This window comes from Cryptomeria japonica, chromosome 5 (genome assembly GCF_030272615.1).
Source record: "Cryptomeria japonica chromosome 5, Sugi_1.0, whole genome shotgun sequence".
Classification (NCBI taxonomy): Eukaryota; Viridiplantae; Streptophyta; class Pinopsida; order Cupressales; family Cupressaceae; genus Cryptomeria; species Cryptomeria japonica.
Window position 1 is genome coordinate 549,003,067 of NC_081409.1, and position 24,172 is coordinate 549,027,238.

The following is a 24,172-nucleotide window of genomic DNA, read 5'->3' on the forward strand; positions in this document are numbered from 1 at the left end:
TGAAGAACGTCGACTTGGTATGGTAGCGACTATGTCCAAGGAAAGATAAAGCAATGAAAGGCCATAATCACGATCAGTTTAATGACAGCGATTCAGAGACTAAGATTGGCCGACCACAATGTGAGATGCATTCGCCCAGATAGAGATATAAATATCTTGGAGAGCAGCGATTAAAGTCAACAAGGCATCGTTGAATATAATGTTCAAAGATGACGTGAAAAGTGATGAAGCTTAAATAAATATATGCAGCGATTAAAGTCAGGAAGACTAATACTTTATTAGTCATGATAGTTGATATTGGTCACAGGTATAATGTTCGGTGACAATAAAGAAGCAGTGATTATGGTAATTCTTGCAACGATTAAAGAGAAATAATAAACGACGACTCACAAAAGACCAAAAAAAAAAGCAGTGACAAAGAAGATATATTTAAGAAGAAATATTATAGCAGATCTCAATACGCGTGAAGAAGTTCTTGAGACAGCGCTGAAAATGAATGACAACAGTTATATTAGAATAATCACAAGCCAATGAATAAAGTATTCCACTTGTTGAGTAAAGGTTCCGTGTTTATTAAGGAAGTCGGCGGAAATGCAAAACAAGTCAGCAAAGGCCCAATAGTCATGGTCGACTCATTATCGCTAAATCAGTGATTCCATTTATGAAGTGTTATCCACGTATTGTAAGAAATGATTTGTTAAAGATTAAATCGTGAAGTAATCCGATTATAAAAGATACAATATATTTACTAAATATTTAGTGAGATCTAAGAATAGTGAAGGGGTGCGAATTGTTAAAGAGTTAATACAAGTGAAATACAAAGGTGAGATTAAGAGAAGTTATTTACAATGAAGAGATGTGATTATCAAATGGTGATGTCTCTTGAAGATGCCTAAATTCAAAAGGTATGTCCTTTGAACGTATGAAGACATATTTAAGACATGTCCAAATCATTTTGGAAAGGATGTATGTAAGGTGTGAGTGGAGAATAATAATTCTGAAATTATTTTCAGACAGTCAAGCGAACTGAAGAGTGTGAGTGAAGTTTAAAATAAAAATATAATGCTGTGGAAATAATCAAAAGTATATATGCTTTGAATGTTTAGGTGTGAAATATGATACAGAAATTATAAACAAAAAGGAAATCTTGTGGGTGTGCAAGTAATGTATATATATGATATACACCAAGAAGATATAGAAAAGGATTATAGCAGAAATGAATAAGAGACGTAAGGAGAATTTATAGCAGACTTTGAAGAAGTCATGGCAGATTTATAGAAGAAAAGATATGCAGATTTGTGACTGAGAGTAGATACTGTTGTGAAAGGAATTGTTGTAGATTTATGTAGAAGAGTATATGCATGTGAGGAACAAATTTATAGCAAATTGGAGAATAGAATGCAACAGAATTTTGTGGCAGAGTTGTGACTATTTTGAGAGGTGATTGTAACAATTTGAAGAAGAGAATTATAGCAGTTTGAAGAAGGAAATTTGAGAAGAATAGAATCCATCATCTGTTGTAGAAGCAACATTGTCAAGGTGGAAATTCAGATTTATATGAAGTGGGTTGCTGCTCACTAATTCTGGATTGGGGAGTTGGTGCTTCCAGTGGGTTGGTGCTCACAAAATCAGATTTGGGAGTTGGTGCTTCCAGTGGGTTGGTGCTCACAAACAATTGTAAAAGAAGAATTACATATATATATATATATATATATATATAACATCATTTTAGTGGCTTTCTCCCGCATTGGGTTTCCACTCAAAATTATTGTGTTCATGTGCATAACTATTTTTCAGTGATTGATTCTATCACATAAAATATTGAATTGGCAAAAGTTTCATTATACTGATTCACCCCCCCCTCTCATTATAATTGTGTGCTCTTCAATTCGTATTTGGCTACTCATTGTAATGATGAATCATGTAATCATGTTTATTATTATAGACTTTGCAATGGCATCAAATATTCATATTTTCGTTTTCCTTTTTCGATATAATAGAAATCTCCAATTTGGCAATTTCATTTGTCAAATTTTATTTAGCATTTAGCAATTAGCCAATTACTAATCTTGGTATTTCCTATAGTTTCATTTGAAATCTAATTCTTATACTGTTATACTGTCATACATGTTTTCAAAACTAGTTTTTCAAGTACTATATGTATATGTATAACTCTATGAGCACCACCACCCCGCCACCCCTCCGCCACCGTCCCCCCGCCGTCCCCAAACTTAGGCCCTCTGTCCCCCCGTCCCGGAAACACGTCCCCCCGTCCCCAACGCCCGTGGAACACTGGTATTTTATCTTATTCACGCATCTTCCACCACTTTCTTACCCAACTAATTTACCTTATATCCTCGAGAAGGTTGATGTTTCATTCAACACAAGTGCTCAAAAATAATGTAGGGTGCCTCACCTTTAGAAGTTTACCAACTACCACATAGGCAACTGTATTATCCATTACTATGTAGATATTATTCTCCACTCCTAACTTCATCACCACCTCATCCAACAAGTTGCACAAGGTCTCAACATCATCTATTTAATGAAAGCATCAATTGACTTCAAAAACACTAATTGTCCTTTTGAAGCAATGAGGAAGTTGATTAAGGTACGGTTCCTACCAATTGCCCACCTATCAAATAAAATGCTATAGCTCTTCTTTTTCCAATTTTTTATGTATATTTCGGTACTATTTTCATTCTATTGCAAAATATGAAACACAAGTGTGTTTCCCTGCAGTATCTCCAATTGCCTAGTACATTAAAAAATCATGATGAAAAGCAAAGAGACATTCAAACTGGGAAAAGTATTGGTGTTCTCATTCAATTGAAAGCAACTATTTACTCCTTAGGTAAAAGCCAACATTATATATTCAAATCCCAAGGAATTCCTCAACGCTCCTAAATTTTGAGAATCTAGATGTTATATGTGCAAAAACAATATTAAGAATAAATAAAGTTGTTAATCAAAGAAACACACAGATTGGATATAGTAGAACTAGAACAAATAAGTTCATTAATCTGTGGATTTTGTATGTGTTATACTTTCAAGGGACATATGTGGCATCTTGTCTTCCATTGGGTATGTCTATGTGATGACCATAGTCTTGAAATTAGACGATACATATGTAAGCATAATGTTTCAAAGCTGCAAAGGTTAATAACTGCTATGGAAGTTGAAATTATTGAGCTTTCCATGTGTTGTGACCTTTTCACACATCGCCCCATTGCAAATGGGGACCCCCTTTTTCCTGCTTTCCGTGTTTTGTTAGTTTAGGGTTTTGGCAGAAAGATGTTGATTTTGAGTTTTTAATGATGGAGTCTCAATTTTTGAAGTGTGATCATGTCCAAGTATGCGATTAGGGTTGCAAGTTTTGAAATGAGGAGTCAATAGGATCAAGTGTTTTTTTAAAATGTCAAATGATTGCGTGATCCTAATTTTGCCTAAGTCAGGAAATTGTAATGAGTTTTGATTTTGAGCATAAATGCGTCTAAGTGTGGTAAGTTGGTGATATTCTTGTGCCTGAATGTCAAGAGGTCTTTAAGGAGTTGTCTTTTCGCTTCTAGGAGGTTAACTATGTCAAATTTGCATTTTATCCTACTGAATTCCAATTTTCCTGCTCAAAATCCAATTAAATTGGCCTAAATTCCAATGGGAAATGATGAAATTTGAGGTGTCCAAATGTTTTTGAATGTAAAAATCACCATTTTTGCAATGGAAAACAAGTTTTAAGGATCTAAATGTCAAAATTCCCGATGGAGGACATTTTTCCCCATGTTTTTGAGCAAATTTCCAATGGACCCTGATTTTCCCCATTCAAGTTCCTAATGGAGGGCGATTATCCCCAAGAGTCCCCTTTTTTTTTAACTAAGTGTTGGAAATATTCTTGATGAGGGTTGTTTTTCCCCAAGAATGCAGATTAACTTCATGTGGATGAAATTGACTGTCTAGATGAAGATCTATTTTCCCCAAGTCAGCTTATGAGCAAAATTTATGGATTTTAATGCGGACAATAGTCCCCGACGAGTGGCAAATTTCCCCAAATGTGCTTTATGATGATTTTTTGATTTGGATTTTTATCTAGATGGGGATCGATTTTCCCCAAAAGATGAATTTTGCACTTAATAGGCAAAAAGAAGAGATTTTTTATTTGGATTTTTATCCAGATAGGAGTCGTTTTTCCCCAAATGGGCAAATGTGATAATTAACGATGAATTTTAATCCAGATTCGTGGCGATTTTCCCTAATTGGCCCTATATTGATAAAAATGAATTAAATCTTATGCAAGTGGGCCCAAATTTAATTGTTTTTGTATTAACAATGATTATTTAATAATCAAAAACAATTATTTAATGAATTGCAACGATTATTAATGATCAAATATTTTTCCTAAGGCAAATCGATTTTCCCAAGCAACTATAAGAGGCAAAGTTTTATCCCATATTGCTTGTGTGATGAAGTGACAAGGTGAAAACAAATTTAAAAGAGCCTGCTCAGCATTAAAATAATATTATAAGTGCTGATTGTGACGGTTAAATGGCAGATTGAAGGCAAGTTAGTGGTTTCCCAGCTAGGCGATTTTGACTAAGTGTCCATTGGACACCATTCTTGGGTTAAAGTTGCAGATTGGAGAATAATTTCTCCTAGGCGCCACCATTGGAGGAACAAGTTAAGTGGCAGATTGAGCCACATTTTTGGGTGGATTGCTAGTGTGGCGCCAATGTTGGGAACAACCATGATTTTGTATGTGTTTGGGCGCTTTGCATTTGAGCAGATTTGGAAGACATTTTGGGCGCCATTATTGATGAAAGGGGAGGCGATTCCATAGCTGGGCGAATTTTGGCATCTTTCCTTGACCACCATTGCTGGTCTATCGCTGGAACATTCATTTTCAGACTAAACCTTTCACTTCCAGCTGCTCTTGCACTTAGGTGATTTGATTGAGGGGTCATTTTGGAGCGTTTTCTGAGGTTCACCATTGCTGCTATAATTCTGAAACTCCATTGTTGCAGGCTGTCCTCAGACTAACATTCATTTCCAGCTCCTCCATACTTGGGCGATTTCACTTGTGCACTCAATTTAGTGAGTTTTGGAGACATTTGGTGGAGCTTCCATTGTTGATATAAGTCTTGTCTTCAGACTTATTTATCTGTTACCAGCCCTTTGTTTGCGCTTAGGCTTAGCATTTTTCACTTTGGGAAGGTAAATTTTATCAAATACAAGTGTTTCCTATGACTGCGACAAGTCCAAATGACTGATTTTTAGAGGTTGCAGGTTGTCTTCAAATTAAGGGCAGCCATTGCCAACCTTGGAAGGGTGTCTTCAGACTTTAAGAGTTGAAAATCAGACCTTATCACATCCTTTTCCAAGCATTTTCAGAATTTCAGTATGCTCCTTGACCTCATTTTGACAATTTTCTGAGTATACTGAGTTGTCTTCAGACTTAATTTTTTATATCAGACCTCATACAAGTCTAAAAGTGAAGGTTTTATAAGGGTTTCGTACCCAATTTCTATCAAACTTCCATTCTATTTCCAGAATTCGTGATGAAAATGGATAAATTTCTTGATTTTAGTCCCTAAATTGGTCAAAATCTTTAAAAATCAGAACTTATATAATTCTGGAAATTAGTTAATTTTTATGATATTTGACTTCTAGTTTCGTACAGGTACCATGTCTAAAACCCGGACTGGATCTAGGAAGGAGCAATTGAAGGTTGTGCAAAGGGGATTTTATCCTGAATCCCAATTGTTATCCCGATGGAAGAAGATCACAGACATGAACATGGAATTCTTGGATATGGAGCAGATGTAGCAAAGAATGTTTGGAATTAAGAACCATCTTCCTTCTCCTACCTATGCAAATATCATGTAGAGTGGCATATACCACGCCGCCGGATTTCCGCAATCAATACAATGCAGTGAACTAGTCATGGAGTGTGCAAAGCATTATGACCCAAGAACTCGTATGATCAAATGTCCTAAAGGGACTATGCTTGCATACCTTGCTGAGGACGCGATTGCGGAGGTGTTCGGGATTCCTCGGACTATGGATATGCAGGAGAAAACTCGGGATGAATATGATGCCAAATTCTAGAAAAGTGTGGATGCATGTATGTTGATAGTAAATAAGGAGTGGATGATTGAGCCAAGGCCTCACCATTTCAAGATGCCCAAGATGCTCAAGATGCTCATGTGCACAGATTTTAAGGATAAGTATATTGATTTGCTATTCCTGCTCAATCGAGTGATGGGAATGCCTCAAGGTGCCTTATTTAAGGGTTGGATGTTCTATTTTGTCTAGGATATAATGAAAGGAATTGTGGTCAATTGGGCCAAGATTATCAGTGACAATTTGGATTTTCAATTGAGAAATGTGAAAAAGACAAGGTCCTTTAGCATGACTTCCTACCTTGTATACCTACTTTCAAGATTCGTCACATACAAGGGATTAATATGCAAAGGCAAGATCGGGAATGGACTAGGGGAGTGTAGATTTTATGAATGTTATCCACAACTTGATATGCATAGAATTGAAGACTATAGGAGGGTGAATGATGCATTCACCATGTACATCACGAGGCTATTACAAGGCGGAATCCACGAATGGTTGTCGAAGGATGCGACAACACTTATTGAGAAATATGGATCGTGGTATATACAGTTTCCCACCTTCACATACCTATAGATTCAAGGATTTAGATCCAAACCTTACAAACTTCCTAGGTATCCTACTGACAGAATGATCCTATTTGAGGTGGTGAGACAACTTCTCGAATTTGATTTCATCTAGAAGGAAAAGCACAGAATAGGGATAACTCCCCCTATTGTTTGTGTCACAATGTGGCTGTGGCTAGTTCAGTCATTGATGAGATTGCTTTTTATTGCCTTGGAGCATACAGGAGCCGAAACAAATTTGATCCGCACAAGAATGTTGTGAAGATCAAGGGAGAAAAGTTCATACATACTAGGCTAATCTCATTGATAAAAATGCAGTAAGAAAAAGGATGTGGTCTACAATGCCGGTTGATTTCATGAGGAAATGTGAGCTTTTACCCATTCCGGACCAAATGATTGATGACAATGATCATTTTCATCCACATTATGAAAATGAAGTGAGCAGGCCCATCTTGGCACCGAATTGGACACAACCTGAGGTGGTGGATTTGAGTGAACTTATGCGAGAAGTGAATGAATTTTCCAGAGAGTGGGTGGACAAATATATGAAGAAATTAATAGAAATGAGTATCACCTTCACCTATGAAAAGATGAAACAAGTGGAGCCTTCTCTCGATGATGATGAGAGAGTGACTAGTGAAGTAAGGATAGATGACAATGAGGAGAGTCAAGCTCTCAAAAGAAAGAAAAGTATGCCTGGAGAATCCAAAACGAAGAGCAAGGAGATTGAAAAGCAACAAAGGAGAAGAAGCAAAAGCTCAGTGTTCCTCTTCCCACCACTAGTTCCTCATCGATCAATGAAATCAACATGCTAGACCAAAGCAGGGAATTTGAACAATGATCCAACACAGTGATTTTACCACAGAATATTTAGGAGTTACATGCTACATCACAGTCCGTGCCACCAAATGAAGAGGAAGAATAGCCAGGATCTGCCACTGTTCAGTTGGAGGTTAGTTTGGGGGATAATGTTCATGATTTAACCAAGGACAAAGAGGATGATGATGATGTTATCTTAGCATTGAGAGGGCTTGATCGGGATATGTGTCTTGATGATGGGATGGAAATTTCCACCATTCCCGATTGGTTGTTGCGGAGCATGGGGAAAAGTAAGAAGATGGTAGAAGCCCAACCCATTGATGACATTGATGACTACTTAGCCAAGAACAATAAGGAGAAAGAACCTAAGAAGGTTAAGATATTTTCCAATATAGCTAGAGATGAAACAAGCATGCGGATTGCGCAAGTGGCTATCTCGATTAGTGATGTGACTAGAGATGCGGCTACTCCCATGGATTGCCAAATCACTTCGGTTGCCCTTGGACGGACTACAAAAACATAGGAGTTCAGGAACTTGATGATACGGTCTGGGCAATCAATGCAAGGTTGGATAGAGAGATAGAGAAGAAAGATATGTATAAGGAAGAGAACATGAAGCTTAAGGAGTATATTGCAGGGATGAGGCATGAAGATCCCACCTTTGTCTCGCCTATCATAGTTGACTGTGGACTTCATTTTGATCATGAGGTAGCGAGGAATACACATGTAGAGTTTGGTAAGTGGATTGAATATATGACAAAGCAAGCGGATGATTTCCTAACCCAGTTTGTCCAGGCATTTGACAAGACGTCAATGCTCGCATTCAGGATACAACATTTGGAGGGAGTTTGGGATGAGTTCCAGGCTATACAAGAGAAGACCATTCCCTGCCTCAGAGTGTTGAAGAGGATTCCGATGTCCACATTGATCTAGGAAGGAGTTGTGCATGAGGGCGATATCTATGATTTGCAGGGTTGGTATTGTTCCTTAGCTATGAGGAAATCTACTTATGAGCATGCGCAGAGAGATTGTGCAGAGATGGAAGGATCAATTCAGAAGATACATTCGAAGATCCTTACATCCATTGAAGAATTCTTAGGGGTAGGTGTCAATGCTTCCAACAGCCTACACTTGAAAGAATTGAGAGATAAGATGGAGTTTGTGTACTTCAGCTAGTTGGATTCTTTGAAGAAGAATCAAATTGATGATTTGGTTTCTTTGCTGATCCATGTCTATAGTTATCAGAAGCTTATGCCGGATTGGGAGAATACTTTGGATGGTTGTTCCGATGCATTTGGATGTGATTGATGCTCAGCAAGAGGCTTTGTCCAGCACTACCATGGAGGAATTAGATTCAGTTTTGGCTAGATTCTTGGAATATGTTGCAAGAAAGAGGAATGCAGGCCATAATCTTCTTGAAGATTCCCTACTTGATGACTAGGCACTATTTTATTGGATCACATGTTGTTGATTCCTTTTTTGATGTAGACCCCAATTAGGGCAACTTTAGGGCTATGTTGGCATGATCTTGGCCCTCAATTCTAAACGAATCTCGGCCATTCATTTCTTTTGAGACCCTATATATACTCTGTTGCCTCTCATTTGTAAGGGAGAGATTTTTGAGAATTGTCGTCTACATGCTGCATATTTGAATACAATCATTGAAGTTTGGTGATTTTGTTTAAGTGTTGTATGCATTTGTGGTTCTCATTGCCTCCAAGTTAGATTAGAATTTGTTTTCAAGCATTTTAGTTGAATGAAAGAGTTATTGAATGCATTTGTGTGGAATCCATTTAATCCATACCACTAGCCTCTTGCTGATTGTAAGTGTGCCTTGCGTGGTCAACTGGAATTTTATGCGAACTTAACTTCAATTGTTGCACGTCCATTGTTATGCATTGCTTTGATGGTATCAATGTTTGATGGTAATGATTTGAATATCTATGAAATATACCTTAGATAATTGCACTAAGCTTGTGTCAAATTGTTCATTTGATGGTGAAACCTTGCCTAGTAGGATTCCATTAAATCGTTCACTATTTATTACATTCTAGGCTTTAGAATAGGAATTCCTAAACCCTATTCCTTTTGTTCTTTTTTTTTAGAAATCTTTGTTAGATTAGATCGAGCTCAAAGTGCAAAATCTTAAGTCATTGGCATAACCTATTCCAAATCCAGATTCATGAGAAGACCCCCAAGTTTGAACTATTAGGTAAGTCCCCAAGTGAAAACAACTTATCACATCAAGCCATTGAGTTACCCACATGTCAAGAACTGATCGTAGAAACCTTGGAATCGTCTTAGTTGATCAGATATTTAGCATGTGACATGATTTTGTTCAAGAGAAGGTAAAATACTTTTGTATTTTATTTTGTGTTCATATGTGCATAAAACACATATCAACACCATGCAACTCTTTGCCTTCTAGATTTGAGCCAAATGAGTGTTAGATGTAACAGTTATGTTATATAAGGCACTCTACTTGTTCGCGGATGAAGGCAGCAACAATGGTGCGCTCAGTGGTACCACATGTGAGTGGACAGTAGCAGTTTGGTCTGTAGATGTCTAGAAGTTTGACAAATCGGATGATGAAAACCATATAAGATTTACTGGGATCACATCTAATAATTTTCCTGGATTGTCCTATGCCAATGGATAATTGTTGAGATCTTTTGGTGGAGATGGATTTCTGCTCTTGGAAATACCACAGACACTGGAAGAGTGTTAAAAAATTCTGCAGACCATGAAACATGAAGTAGCCTTACCAAAAACCATGAGAATACGCTTTCACCTTATCACTTCAGTTGTATCAAGAGAATTCACTTGGATCGATTCTCCTCGAACACAATCTCTTTACCCTCTTTGGTAACAAGGAAACTAGTGAAATTTGCACACAACCTCTGTATGAATCCTAATCATACTTAAAGTTTATGGTTTGTTTAAATCCATAATTGCTAAGTTTGGTGAGGGCCATAGCCTCATAATTGACATATCAATGCCTTTTCCTGAAACATCATGTGAGTTTTGTTGGATGCAATACAGTTCTTTTCTTGTGATCTTTGTGAGAGATTTTTGTTTACTTTGTTTTAAGTCCTCAATTGATCTTTTGGTAGCAAGGTTGTCGGTGATGCCATCTCCTTCCCTTGGTATGCAGACTAGCATACTTGGTATAGATATGGGTATGATATGTGCTAGATATGACTTGGGTACCATGCCTGCTCATGCCCAAAATCTGTACTTGCAGCCATGAAGATATGTTTGGCTTTGGCAACCTAGTTGATTGTGCCACATCCAAGTCTAAAATTCTAAAAATAAATAATTTAAACCCTAAAACATATGTTTGCAGTTTAGAAATTGCATCCAAATGCTTTTTCACTCAACTCATAGGGTCTCTTCACTTATGTCAAAGTGGATACTACATCTGCATACAAATCTCATCAATCGTTACCTTTTACTCCATAATTATTCCTTATGATTGGACCTATTCCATCACTATCAAAGGTAGGGTGCTTCATTGTGATGTCAGTCACCAACCAATTCCAATCCTTTAGTACATCCTCTTGACCATCACCGACCCCACATCTAGTATTGATTCCTAACACTCATCTAGTGAGAAGATAGATTCATTTCCTTGATCAGATCATAGTAGCAAAAATCGTTTAGGGAAAAAAACGGCAAACCAAAAGTATAAGATTTTTTGAAAAAATTGACAAAAAATCGGGAAAAAATCAGATTTTAAAAAAACATTAAAAATTGTAGAAAAAGAGACAAACTTTTTTTTAAAATAATTCCAGGGCATTTCCATAGCATAGAGATATAAAGAGCAAATAAAATAGAGTTTAACCTAGCAATTGTAGAAAATAATTTTTTGTTGTTTGTATTCACATTACTGATTACATAGGCAAATAATCAGTTAACTTTTAAGAGGGCAGTCACCAAATACACCAAATAGTTGTCTAAGTATTAACTAATTCTATGAAGTAATTGAGATCAAAAGTTAACAAACAAATTGTAAAAGTAAAAGTCATTTTGAAGTGATCCAAGAATTCCATTGTGATTGAGGCAAGGAGTTTTGTAGGGTTAATTCAATATTTTAGAAAGCTTATCAAATCATATTCCACAATTACAATGCTTTTTATCATAGTAACTGTTGTCATTTTATGACACCCTTGGTCCATCAGTGAAAACCGATCAGAGATATGTTCCATGGACTAGCGTTGCTCAGTTGATCAAGGAGAAAAGCAGTGAAATCATGGTTTGAAGTGTTGCCTTGTCGGAAGTTCCTTGGCCCTCTCTTTCTCTAGCCCGGAACTCCGGAACCCCTAGGTTCCGAGTTTCTTTGCCTTAGCCTCTTTCTTCCCTGCTCCGAAACTCCGGAACTCCAAGTTTCTGAAGTTCCCTTCCTTCCCTTAGCTTTCCCTCCCCCAGAACTTCGGAACCCCCAGGTTCTGATGTTCCTTGTCCTTCTAGCCCGGAACTTTGGAACCCCCAGGTTCCGAAGTTCCTTGTCCTTCTAGCCCGGAACTCTGGAACCCCCAGGTTCGAAAGTCCCTAGTCTTCCACCCCGGAACTCCAGAATTCCCAGGTTCCGAAGTTCCTTAGTCTTCAACCCTAGAACTCCGGAACCCCCAGGTTCCGTAGTTCCTTGTCCAACTTCGGAACCCCCAGGTTCCGAAGTTCCTTGCCCAACTACGGAGACTCCGGTCCCCGAAGTTCCCCAACTCCGGAACCCCCAGGTTCCGAAGTTCCTTGCCCAACTACGGAGACCCCGGTCTCCGAAGTTTTCCAAACTTGCTTCTGGCTTGCAACACTTCCGGATGGCGTGATCGACACTCAAGGCTTTAAATGCTCCGACAGTTTTGGTGACTTATGCACTTTTTTTGTGGAGCCACAGGGGTGCATTTAATGTTTTTGGCAGGATTTCCATCAAGGGAGGTACGGGGCCATGCTGGGTGACTTATGTCATGTCTGACTTTGGAAGGTCAGTCAATCTATCTTCCTCAGAATTCCCTTTGGAGGTATGGCTAGGTTGCTTGCATGTACAAGTCAAGTGCATGCACTTCCCTGCACTTCCAGAGTGACATGCAGGGGTCATGATCACCATTGTAACCCATTTTTTCTATATAAAGGTTGTTAAGCCTCATTGTAAAGGGTTCTCTCCCTGCTGCCTGGAGTTTTCTTATGCTCTCCTCTCCTCTTGAAGACTTGTTATCTTTACATTTCTGCAACTATAAGATTGGCGTTTGGCCTTGTGATTAATTGAAGAACACTACTCTTGCCTTCTTTCGACCTATGTGTGTTGTGTATGCTTTCTTACCTTCATCATAGGTGCATGTTGTGGCTCTTTCTCTTCATATATGCTGTGTTAACTGGTGTTCTGAGTGTGACTTGTGGGAATCCTTCTCCCCTCTTGGCATTCAGTGGATTCTAACCTTCATCTTTGCATTGGGGTTACTCATACAACTGAAATTTGTGCATCTTCAGGGTGTTTCAGTTAATTACTTGGGTCATTTCGGTTGGGAGAGGAACAATCTCTTCTTGGTGCATCACCTCCCTTTGTTTCAAGCAATTTCTCTCTTCTCTTTTCCTCTGCAAGATTGTTAGGATAGGTTTAGGAGTTAGTTTTGAAGTGTTGAGTTGGTTCAACACCTGCACCTAGATTGAGAAGGAAGTCGGCCTTCTCCGGAGATTCAACCCCCTTGCGCAAGGTCCCACACTTCGGGGTTGTTTCCATGTTTCACAAGGTTGCTGAGTTGATAGCTCAGCAAGGGTGCAAGCTTTTGTGATAGCAGTTTTTGCCACGTTCGGTGGGACGACCTATTCAATTCACATGCTAAGGATTTAGTGCTATTCTTAGTGTCTTGGCCTTTTGAGGCAGTCATCTCTCAAGCACTTGGCGACTCTGCTCAAGGACCAATTCGTGCTCACGCAAAGTTCATAACTCTGGGACCCCGGGACCCCCCAAGTTCCCAGGTCGTCGTAACTCTGCTTACCTCGGAAGCCCGGAACCCCCAGGTTACACAGTTCCTAGGTCTACTACTTCGAAGGTCCAGAACCCCCAGGTTCCGAAGTCATGCAGTCCTAAGCCAAAGCCAACTAAAGGTTCGGTGTGTTCTTCAGTTCATCAAGCCTTTGGAGGCAACATCTTTCAAGCACCTGGCAACTCTACAAACATTTGGTGGATCTGTGGTATGTTATCAATCTCTGGTTGAGAGGGTCCGTATGCTATTTTAAGCATTTTGTTAAACAAGCTCCATCTCCTTCAAATGCTTTAAAATGAGTTCATATCATGGATGTAACTTCTATTCACCCCCATTCTATGAGAATCCCAACCATTTTTCCCCTCCTTACCAACAAGACCGAACTAGGACTGCTCCTAGTTTCAACCCAATCAACTTCACTTCAGCAAGAGGTGGGTACTTTCCTAATGCTTGCCACCCACCCATCCCTGCTCAAACTTCTTGGCAGCCCAACCAGCCCCAAGATGATGAAAAAATGCAAATTACAAAAATCAAAAGTGTGTTGCTTGATTTCACTAAGCAGCTGGAGGAGTTGAAGAGGCAACAGGAGTGGGACTTCCAACAAGATTAGCTTTCTTATTAGGCTCAGCTTCAGCAACAACAGTTGGGAGCCCAAAGACAACATGAGGAGTTCCTTGCAAGGCAGCTTGCCTCTGCTAGGAAGGAGGAAATTAAGCAACTAGCAGCCATAGAGATGCAGCTTATGTAGGAGGAAGGGTTTGCCCCTTAAGGTGCCCAAATTTGAAATTTCAGGTTTCAGACAGGGGGCACCCTCTAAGCCTTTGATTGAACCTCCAAGATTCAACATCCCAAAATTTGGAGGATCCCAATCCACTATCTCACAGAGGCGCCCGCCTCAGGGGTCTTCTCCTATGCAAGAAATTCAAATGCCTCAGCTTCCCTTAAATTTGTTTTCATCCACTCAGCCCTCTTGTCCTGATACTATTTCACTCTTCAAGGGCGGCCCTGTCATATGGAGAGCTGATTGTGCTAGTGAGCAGGGGAAGGGAGAGTTGCAACCTACCATTTGTGAGCTTTCATACGCTCATGAGGGTGCATTGTCAGGCTTGTTGCATGAGGTGATTGAAGATAATCACTCTCAGGGAACCTCTATCCAGGCAAACAATGACAACAAGGAAGAGGATTCATTCCTCTTATTTGATGAGCTTCCTTTCCTCCTTAAGAATGAGGAGGACATGCCCACGGTTGACAAGGTCTCGAATCATCAGCAGATGGAAGTCAAGGATGAGGGGAAGCTGCAACATGAGCATGAGACTGAACTGGAAGTGGCAAAACATGAACACATTTTTTCCCTCGAGGATGAGGCAGTTGACATGCCTAGGGGTGTCTCTCAACTTATGCATAACATCACAATAGAACCTACGTTCCAAAGGGAGGAGCTTCATACTTCTCCCAATAGTCATCATGATTGCTGTGATATGGGGGCACTTCCTAGCACGGAGCGAAGCATGGAGGAGATTGATGAAGATCAATTCTGGGATGAGTTGGAATTTTTTTGCTCATCCATCCACATCCAATCATCATCTCCTCAACTGGAGGAGTGTTATGAACAACAACAGGGGATTCACGCTTCATTAGATGAGTCATCAATACCCACCCTTGCCAGCCAGCAAGATATCAAGGCAGTTGAGCGAGATAGCGAGATCAATGTTTTTTGCTCAAACCTAGAATTATCAAGAGGGTGTCTGTTGTGACGTTTTCACACATCGCCCCATTGCAAATGGGGACCCTTGCTTTTTTTGCTTTTTAGGGTTTGTTCTTTGGGTTTTTTTTAGGGTTTTGTTAGTTAGCCTTTGCATTTTGAGTGCTGTCGGGGAGATCAATAGGGTAGCAAGTCCAGCTTGAGTGAGGTCCTGATCCTGAAATTTGGCTAAGTCTGGAATGTCCTGATCCTGAAATTTGACTAAGTCTGGAAACTGAAAAACCTCAAAAAACTAGATTTTGCAATATAACTCCTAGAGGTCTGAAACCACTCTCAAACATCCTGAAAGTATATAAGAAAGAAGAAACATAGAAGGAAATGTCACTTATACTTAAATGTTATATTCCATTAAAATTGTCCTGATAGAGAGTTCGAAAAGTCAAATTTCGCTCCTGTCCTTCACTGAGGATCCAGAGCGAATTTCGCTCCTGTCCCTCTCAGGAGGACCAAGGCGAAGCGCTCCTGTCCCTCACCAAGGGACCAGGGCGATAATACTTATTTGAGCCATTCCTGACCGTGTTTGGACGAATTGAGACATCAAAGGCATGGTGAAGGACGAAATGAGCATGATAGAGCATCCAGACTTGATCAAAAACAATGAAATGATGAAGTTTTTGCCTAGAAGGTCAAATTCGCTCCTGTCCCTCACTGAAGGACCAGAGCGATTTCCTTTATATGCACAATTTTAGACCTTTTTTTGGACATTAACTTTTATTCATAGCATGAGGCAGGATGATATCTTCCCTAGCAAAGACATTTCATGGTGAAAAGTGAAGCATTTGGGCCTGGAGGGCAAAAATCGCTCCTGTCCCTCACTGAAGGACCGGAGCTTGAAATCCAAAATTTCCTTGTCCTTGAAAGATTTGAACGATTTGACGACTTGAGGAGAACCAAGGAAGTGCTTTTTACCAGTTGAATATAATTTGAAGGCACAAACATGAGGAAAAATAGACCAAAATGCAAAATCGCTCCTGTCCCTTAGTCAGGGACTAGGGCGAAATCCATTGTAGCTCCCGTCCCTCTCCCAGGGACCAGAGCGAAATTCTTCATAAGGTAAAATTCAGGCAAAAGCAAGCAAGTTTTAAGTTTGAAGGCAAGAAAGGAGGGTGAAACTAGACCGTTGAAGATAAATTTGGAAGTTGGCAAAGTGTAGTTGAGCTTGAAAGTACAAATTCGCTCCTGTCCCTCAGGCAGGGACCAGAGCGAAATCTTCATGAAAGCTTAGATTTTGAATGTTGATCACGTTTCAAGTGTCCAAAGGGGACCAAGGGACTTCATTTTACACGATGAAAGCAATGGCAAGTTGATGAAAGCAAGCATGAGCCCAGGACATTGAAGTTTGCTCCTGTCCCTCAGTCAAGGACCAGGGCGATATCCACCATATTTGCCAATTCATTCAAAATTCATGCCAAGTCAAGATTGTACATGGTTGCACAGGGTCTAAGGCGTCTTAAGATGATGATATGCAAAGGTTTCAAACGTCAAAAGACTATCAATTTGAACAAGGAAGCTATATCGCTCCTGTCCCTCATCAAGGGACCAGGGCGATTTTCATTAAATCATTCGTTTTCCTTCAAGATCACGTCAAAGTCAAGGTTCGCAAGATCAAGGATATCATTTGCAAGGTGATGAACAAGGAGTAAAGCTTGAGAGATAGCAAATGTTGGCCAGAGCATGAAGTTCGCTCCTGTCCCTTACCAAGGGACCAAGGCGATATTCACCTTAGAGGGCATTCATCCACCAAATCAAGACGATCAAGCTCGAGTTTTTTGGCAAACATGCCAGTCTCAACGTGAGGATGGAGGTTTTGAACATAAAAGGCAAGAGAATCAAGACTAAACATCAAATTCGCTCCTGTCCCTTAGTCAGGGACCAGAGCGATAGGTTTGTGTCCTTACCTCTTCCAAATTTGGCGCTAAAACATTCTTTAGATTTTATTAAATGCTAGGAAAAAATCGATAAATTTGAAATCCAATTAAAGTTAGCATTTAACATTAGCGCATGGGTCTTTATTAATTAATTTTTGCCTTTTAAAAATCGAGTTTATTTAAAATTATAGGCATTAAATTAATTAATTATAAATAAAATGGGGCGCTTGATTTAAAATTTGTTTCATTTTACAAAGGTCGGCCTTTAAGTTTATTTTAAATTTGCCTTATTCACCAAAGTCGGCCTAGGGTCAATGTGAAGGTGAGCGCCTATAAAGGGAGGTGTTTATTTCATTTTCAAATCATCATTTTATCCTCTTTCATATGCGATTTTGGAGAAGACAAGGTGCGAAATTATCATCAAAGAGGAGTGCGTGTTTGTTTCAAGTAAGGCGAATTTGTTATCTTCGAGACATTGAAGACTCCTCCCCCAAGGTGGCGAATTGCTAAAGTGGACGTTCATTTGGAGAGAGATCACGTTGAAGCCATCAAATTTTGATTTGTGCCTAGGCGAATTCCTTTGTTTTGCATTTTAGAGTTAAACTCTCAAGTAAGGTATGACAAGATCCCTTGTTTTAATTTCGAATTTTGATCGTCATAGCCTTAAATTTTGAAATTTTGAATTCTAATAGCTCAATCGTCATTTAGGAAATGATAACTCAAGGACTTATTATGAAGTTTCCTAAATTTAATCTCTAATCTAGTTATTCATTGCAAAATCATGTTGCTAATTTTGAAATGTTGTGTAGGCATCAAATGGAGATCTCATCAAGGAAAATCAAGCCGGATCAAGGACGGTCTTCGCCGGGACGATCAAGCCAGGACAGGGGCGACCTCTTTCAATCCAGCGTTCCAAGGCGAGGTACATCATCATCCTACACATCAAGGACACATGGAGTTAGGACAAGGGCTCGTTGAAGAAGCAAATAATTTTAGAAGATCTAATCAAAGATAACTTCTCAACGCTACCAAATTGAGTATCAACCAAGTGTCAGACGAGGTGGCATCCTAGTCATCACGTCTCCAATCAGTGAGGTCCACCTCAGCATGTCCAGATTCAATGTACTTAACTCATGGAAGGTGGCACAAACTCCGATGTACCTACCCCGGCTATCCATTGGTCGATTTTTCTAGAGGGGATATGTGTCCAAGCAATACAATTTTATCATTGGTCAAGCATTAAATGTTATGTAATGGTTGTAACAAACCCTAATTAGGGTTTTCATTGTTGAATCTTGGCCATTGATCTTGAATTGATCGAAGCCATCGAATTGAATTGTGGGCACTATATAAGCCCTGACATTTCATTTTGTAAAGTTAATTAGAGAGAGTTGTAAATAATAGAAAGCAGTTAGTAGAAAGAGAGTAGTTAGAAATTGATAGAATAGTAATTAGAGTAGAATAGGAGAACAAGGCAAGAAATTGTTGCCATTGATTGTAAACAAACTCCATTTTCATTGAAGTAATGGTGAAGTGTGTCGTTTCTTGCAATTTGCATGGTTTCTTGTTGAGTCTTCAATCCTAGATGGTAGATGATTAGATGAATGGAGGAAATGCGATTGATTAATGGTGGAATTCGTATATCCATACTACTAGCAGTTTGTTGATTGCAGACTTGCCTTGTGTAGTCAACTGGAATCATTCAGCTTAAGCTCAATTTCAATTTGTCGCTTCTTCATTGATATGCATCAACTTGATGGTGTCTATGCCTGCGGTGATGATTTGAACATCATAAAGCTTCCCTTAGAAGATCGCACTAGCCTTGTGGAGATGGTCCATTGATGTCAAAACAAGACCTAGTTAGAGTTTCATCAAAAATCAAATCATTGCTCCTACATTCTTAGTATTAGGATTAGATCTTCTCTTCGCCCTCATCCTTTTTCCATTTTTTCAAATCTAAGCCAGTAAGACCCTGTGTTCCAGCAAAGCAGATCGGAAGTTCAATCATTAGATGTAAGTCCCCTTGTGATTCCAGCAAATCACATCATACCATTGGAGTTTATCCACACGTAGAGACCCTACTAACCAGAACCTTGGAGTCATCCTGATTGATCCTTTTCCGCGATATCTTCAGCAATCAGAGGCTTTACTCAAGAGAGGATAAGGTACCTTTAGGTATTTTATTCTGTGTATGATTGTGTACAAAATACACGTCAACAGTGTCCAATCAGGCATCTCGCACGGATTGAGTTCTGTAGGTCGTCCCATGTCATGCTTACCTCTAAGCATGAAGTTGAGCATCAAGGAGAGCAAGTTCTTTTCACCCATCCACCTGAGGAGGACAACATTCAAACATGGCTAAGCTTCATTGCTCTCAAGCTTTGGGAGGCATTCCAACAGCTTGACGGGTGCCTATCTTTTTTCTTTTTCTAGCTGGTTGTCCACAAACATGAAGAGCATTAGAAGCTGGTTAGGAAAGGCAGCTATTTTGATAAGCCTATCAATGGCTTTGTTTGATTTTCCTTTCCATATAAAGCTATGTAAATATTAGAATAGAAGTTGTTTTGCTTTCATAAGTGCTTGTCCACACGTCGCATTCTCCTTTGAGAGTGTGGGCTCTAGTTTTCAGTTTTTCTCCAAGTGACGGCACACACATGTTTGGATCTTCCATGACTCAGTGCCCAATGGATGCTTAAGGCTTTTGGACTTCATGCTTAGCAGGCAAGCATCCCGCAGAAATCGCCAAAAATGTTGTCATTTTATGACACCCTTGGTCCATCAATGAAAACCGATCAGAGATATGTTCCATGGACCAGCGCTGCTCAATTGATCAAGGAGAAAAGCAGTGAAATCATGGTTTAAGTGTTGCCTTGTCGGAAGTTCCTTGGCCCTCTCTTTCTCTAGCCCGGAACTCCGGAACCCCGAGGTTCCGAGTTTCTTTGCCTTAGCCTCTTTCTTCCCTGCTCCGGAACTCCAAGTTTCCGAAGTTCCCTTCCTTCCCTTAGCTTTCCCTCCCCCGGAACTCCAGAACCCCCAGGTTCCGATGTTCCTTGTCCTTCTAGCCCGGAACTCCGGAACCCCCAGGTTCCGAAGTTCCTTGTCCTTCTAGCCCGGAACTCTGGAACCCCCAGGTTCCGAAGTCCCTAGTCTTCTACCCCGGAACTCCGAAACTCCTAGGTTCTGAAGTTCCTTAGTCTTTAACCCCGGAACTCCGGAACCCCCAGGTTTTGAAGTTCCTTGCCCAACTACGGAGACCCCGGTCCCCGAAGTTCCTTGCCCAACTACAGAGACCCCGGTCCTCGAAGTTCCCCAACTATGGAGACCCTGGTCTCCGAAGTTTTCCAAACTTGCTTCTGGCTTGCAACACTTCCGGATGGCGTGATCGACACTCAAGGCTTTAAATGCTCCAACAGTTTTGGTGACTTATGCACTTTTTCTGTGGAGCCACAGGGGTGCATTTAATGTTTTTCTCAGGATTTACATCAAGAGAAGTACGGGGCCATGCTGGGTGACTTATGTCACGTCTGACTTTGGAAGGTCAATCAATCTATCTTCCTCAGAATTGCCTTTGGAGGTATAGCTAGGTTGCTTGCATGTACAAGTCAAGTGCATGCACTTCCCTGCACTTCCAGAGTGACATGCAGAGGTCATGATCACCATTGTAACCCATTTTTTCTATATAAAGGTTGTTAAGCCTCATTGTAAAGGGTTCTCTCCCTGCTGCCTGGAGTTTTCTTATGCTCTCCTCTTCTCTTGAAGACTTGTAATCTTTGCATTTCTACAACTGTAAGATTGGCGTTTGGCCTTATGATTAATTGAAGAACTCTACTCTTGCCTTCTTTCAACCTATGTGTGTTGTGTATGCTTTCTTACCTTCATCATAGGTGCATGTTGTGGCTCTTTCTCTTCATATATGCTGTGTTAACTGGTTTTCTGAGTGTGACTTGTGGGAATCCTTCTCCCCTCTTGGCATTCAGTGGATTCTAACCTTCATCTATGCGTTGGGGTTACTCATACAACTGAAATTTGTGCACCTTCAGGGTGTTTCAGTTAATTACTTGGGTCATTTCGGTAGGGAGAGGAACAATCTCTTCTTGGTGCATCACCTCCCTTTGTTTCAAGCAATTTCTCTCTTCTCTTTTCCTCTGCAAGATTGTTAGGGTAGGTTTAGGAGTTAGTTTTGAAGTGTTGAGTTGGTTCAACACCTGCACCTAGATTGAGAAGGAAGTCGGCCTTCTCCGGAGATTCAACCCCCTTGCGTAAGGTCTCACACTTCGAGGTTGTTTCCATGTTTCACAAGGTTGCTGAGTTGATAGCTCAGCAAGGGTGCAAGCTTTTGTGATAACAGTAACAAAAATCATTTGGGGAAAAAATCGGCAAACCAAAAGTATAAGATTTTTTGAAAAAATGGGTAAGAAATTGGATTTTAAAAAATTGTAAAAATTTGTAGAAAAATAGACACAAACTACTGTTTTTTAAAAACTGAAGGGTATTTTCATAGCATAGAGATATATAGAGAGTAAATAAAATAGAGTTTAACCCATGAATTGTAGAAAATAGATTTTGTTGTTTATATTCATGTTGCTGATTACATAGGCAAATATTCATTTAACTTTTTAAAAGGGCAGTCACCAAATACACCAAATAGTTCTCTAAGTCCGAGATCAAAGATTAGCTAAGTCTATGAAGTAGCTAAGATCAAAATTTATCACACTGAGATCCAGCTATTGTTAAGAATTTAGTAAAAGTGGAAGCCATTTTAAAGTGATCCAAGACTTTCATTGTGATTGAGGCAAGGAGTTTTCTAGGGGTATTTGCTAAGTCTATGAAGTAGCTGAGATCAAAATTTATCAGATAGAGATCCAACTATTGCTAGGAATTTAGTAAAAGTGGAAGCCATTTTGAAGTGATCCAAGACTTTCATTGTGATTGAGACAAGGAGTTTAACCCATGAATTGTAGAAAATTGATTTTTGTTGTTTATATTCATATTGCTGATTACATAGGCAAATATTCATTTAACTTTTTAAAAGGGCAGTCACCAAATACACCAAATAGTTGTCTAAGTCTGAAATCAAAGATTAGCAAAGTCTATGAAGTGGCTGAGATCAAAATTTATCAGACAGAGATCCAACAATTGTTAGGAGTTAAATAAAAGTGGAAGCCATTTTGAAGTGATCCAAGACTTTCATTGTGATTGAGACAAGGAGTTTCCTTGGGGTAGTTCAATATTTGAGAAAGCTTATCAAATCATACTCCATAGTTGCAATGCTCTATATTCCCTGATGGCAATTGGTAAGTCTTTTATATGTGGTAGAATTCAACAAAAGGCATTTGTTTAGCTGAAGTAAAACATTAGCAAGCCATTGGTTTTGGCAATACCTAGCTTGCAACAACTATTTTAGATAGAGGCAAATTTTAATGATTGTGTTGGAGGCTCTTTTATTACAACTATGTAAGCTTGTTTGTTGTCATTCAGATTTATTTCGTGGAGCACTTTAGATATATTGCTCACATAATGAATTGTATGTCTTTGTTTGAGCAAAAATTAACTATATCAATTATAAATTAAAAATCATATATCTATATCTACATATATGAAATATGTCTTTGAACGTTTAGTGTTGTGGTAGAAAAACTCCATTGGTGAGGTAGCCACCAAGGTTCAAACCAGAGTTCCCAAACTCGCTACGAGTCAGGTGAGTTTGCCGAGTTGGCGAGTCGAGCCAAGCTCGGCGAGTTTTGACAACTCGTGACTCGGACTCGGCGAGTTTTGCTCATAACTCGCCTGACTCGGGCGAGTTAGGCGAGTTATGGTAAAACTCGCCGAGTCCGAGCTCCAGGACTCGCGTCGCAGCATGTCAAATAGAGAGGCTGAGGCTGTGGCTATGGCAGATGAGGATAGAGCACGTTTCGGCATAGGCACAACTGATGTTGATCATTGTGGCACCTCACAGGCGGAGACTATGGCTACTTAGTCATCCGGGACCTACCTTAGATGCCTTTGTAGGAGGCAGACAGACAACTCTGAGGCTAAGGCTGAGGCATAGGATGAGCTAGAGCTTGTATTTGATGATGTTATGGTGTCTTTAAGCTTTATTCAATAATGGGTACATGAAACAAGCTTTAAATCGTTAAAAATCTCTAAATTTCAAGGTTTTTTTAATTTTGTCGAGTCATTGTCGAGTCGTTGCCTAGTCATAGCCGAGTCGGCCTTGCCGAGTCCGAGTTTAGGAACTTTGGTTCAAACCCCTACTGGGCCATTGAGCTCGTGGGCTTTCTACCTTTGTTAGGTTGTTGAGCTCGTGGGTTTGAACAAGTGTGGGGAATGATGAACCCCCCGAAAATGGACAAAATAACAAACTTTTTCAATGTTGATTCCACATTGACTCTAATTTTGTCTCAGACCAACCTTATTTCTAAGCAATTCAGTAATTTCATGCGTTTTCTAAGGTTTTGCAAGTTTTTACGGTGATTTTTTTCACTTTTTTGCCATTTTGTGGTTTTTAACATTATTTTAACGTGATTTAAATGCAAAAGATCTTTGAAAAATTGGGTCAACACTTGGTCAACGATTTTTTCATGAATCGGGATTTATTCGGGGAATAAATCGGCTAGCTCCAGGATTCAAGATTAATCGGGTATAATCGCGATTTTTTGCAGACTATTGCTTCATTGGATCAGATGCTTCGGTGGCTACATGATCATGATCAAGACCATATTTAGTTAGTGTGGCCATGGGGACTCGATTGAATCAACCACCAAGTATCTCATCATCTAAAGATAATGGTATGAGAGATAACACCAAGATTGGCGCTTCATTGTGATGACGGTCACCAACCAATTCCAGTATTTTAGTATATCCTCTTGACCATTACCGACCCGACATCTAGTACTGATTCCTAACACTCGTCTAGTGTGAAGATAGATTCATTTCCTTGATCAGATGCTTCGGTTGCTACATGATCATGATCAAGACCATATTGAGTTAGTGTGGCCATGGGGACTCAATTGAATCAACCACCAAGTATCTCATCATCTAAAGATCGTGGTATGAGGCATA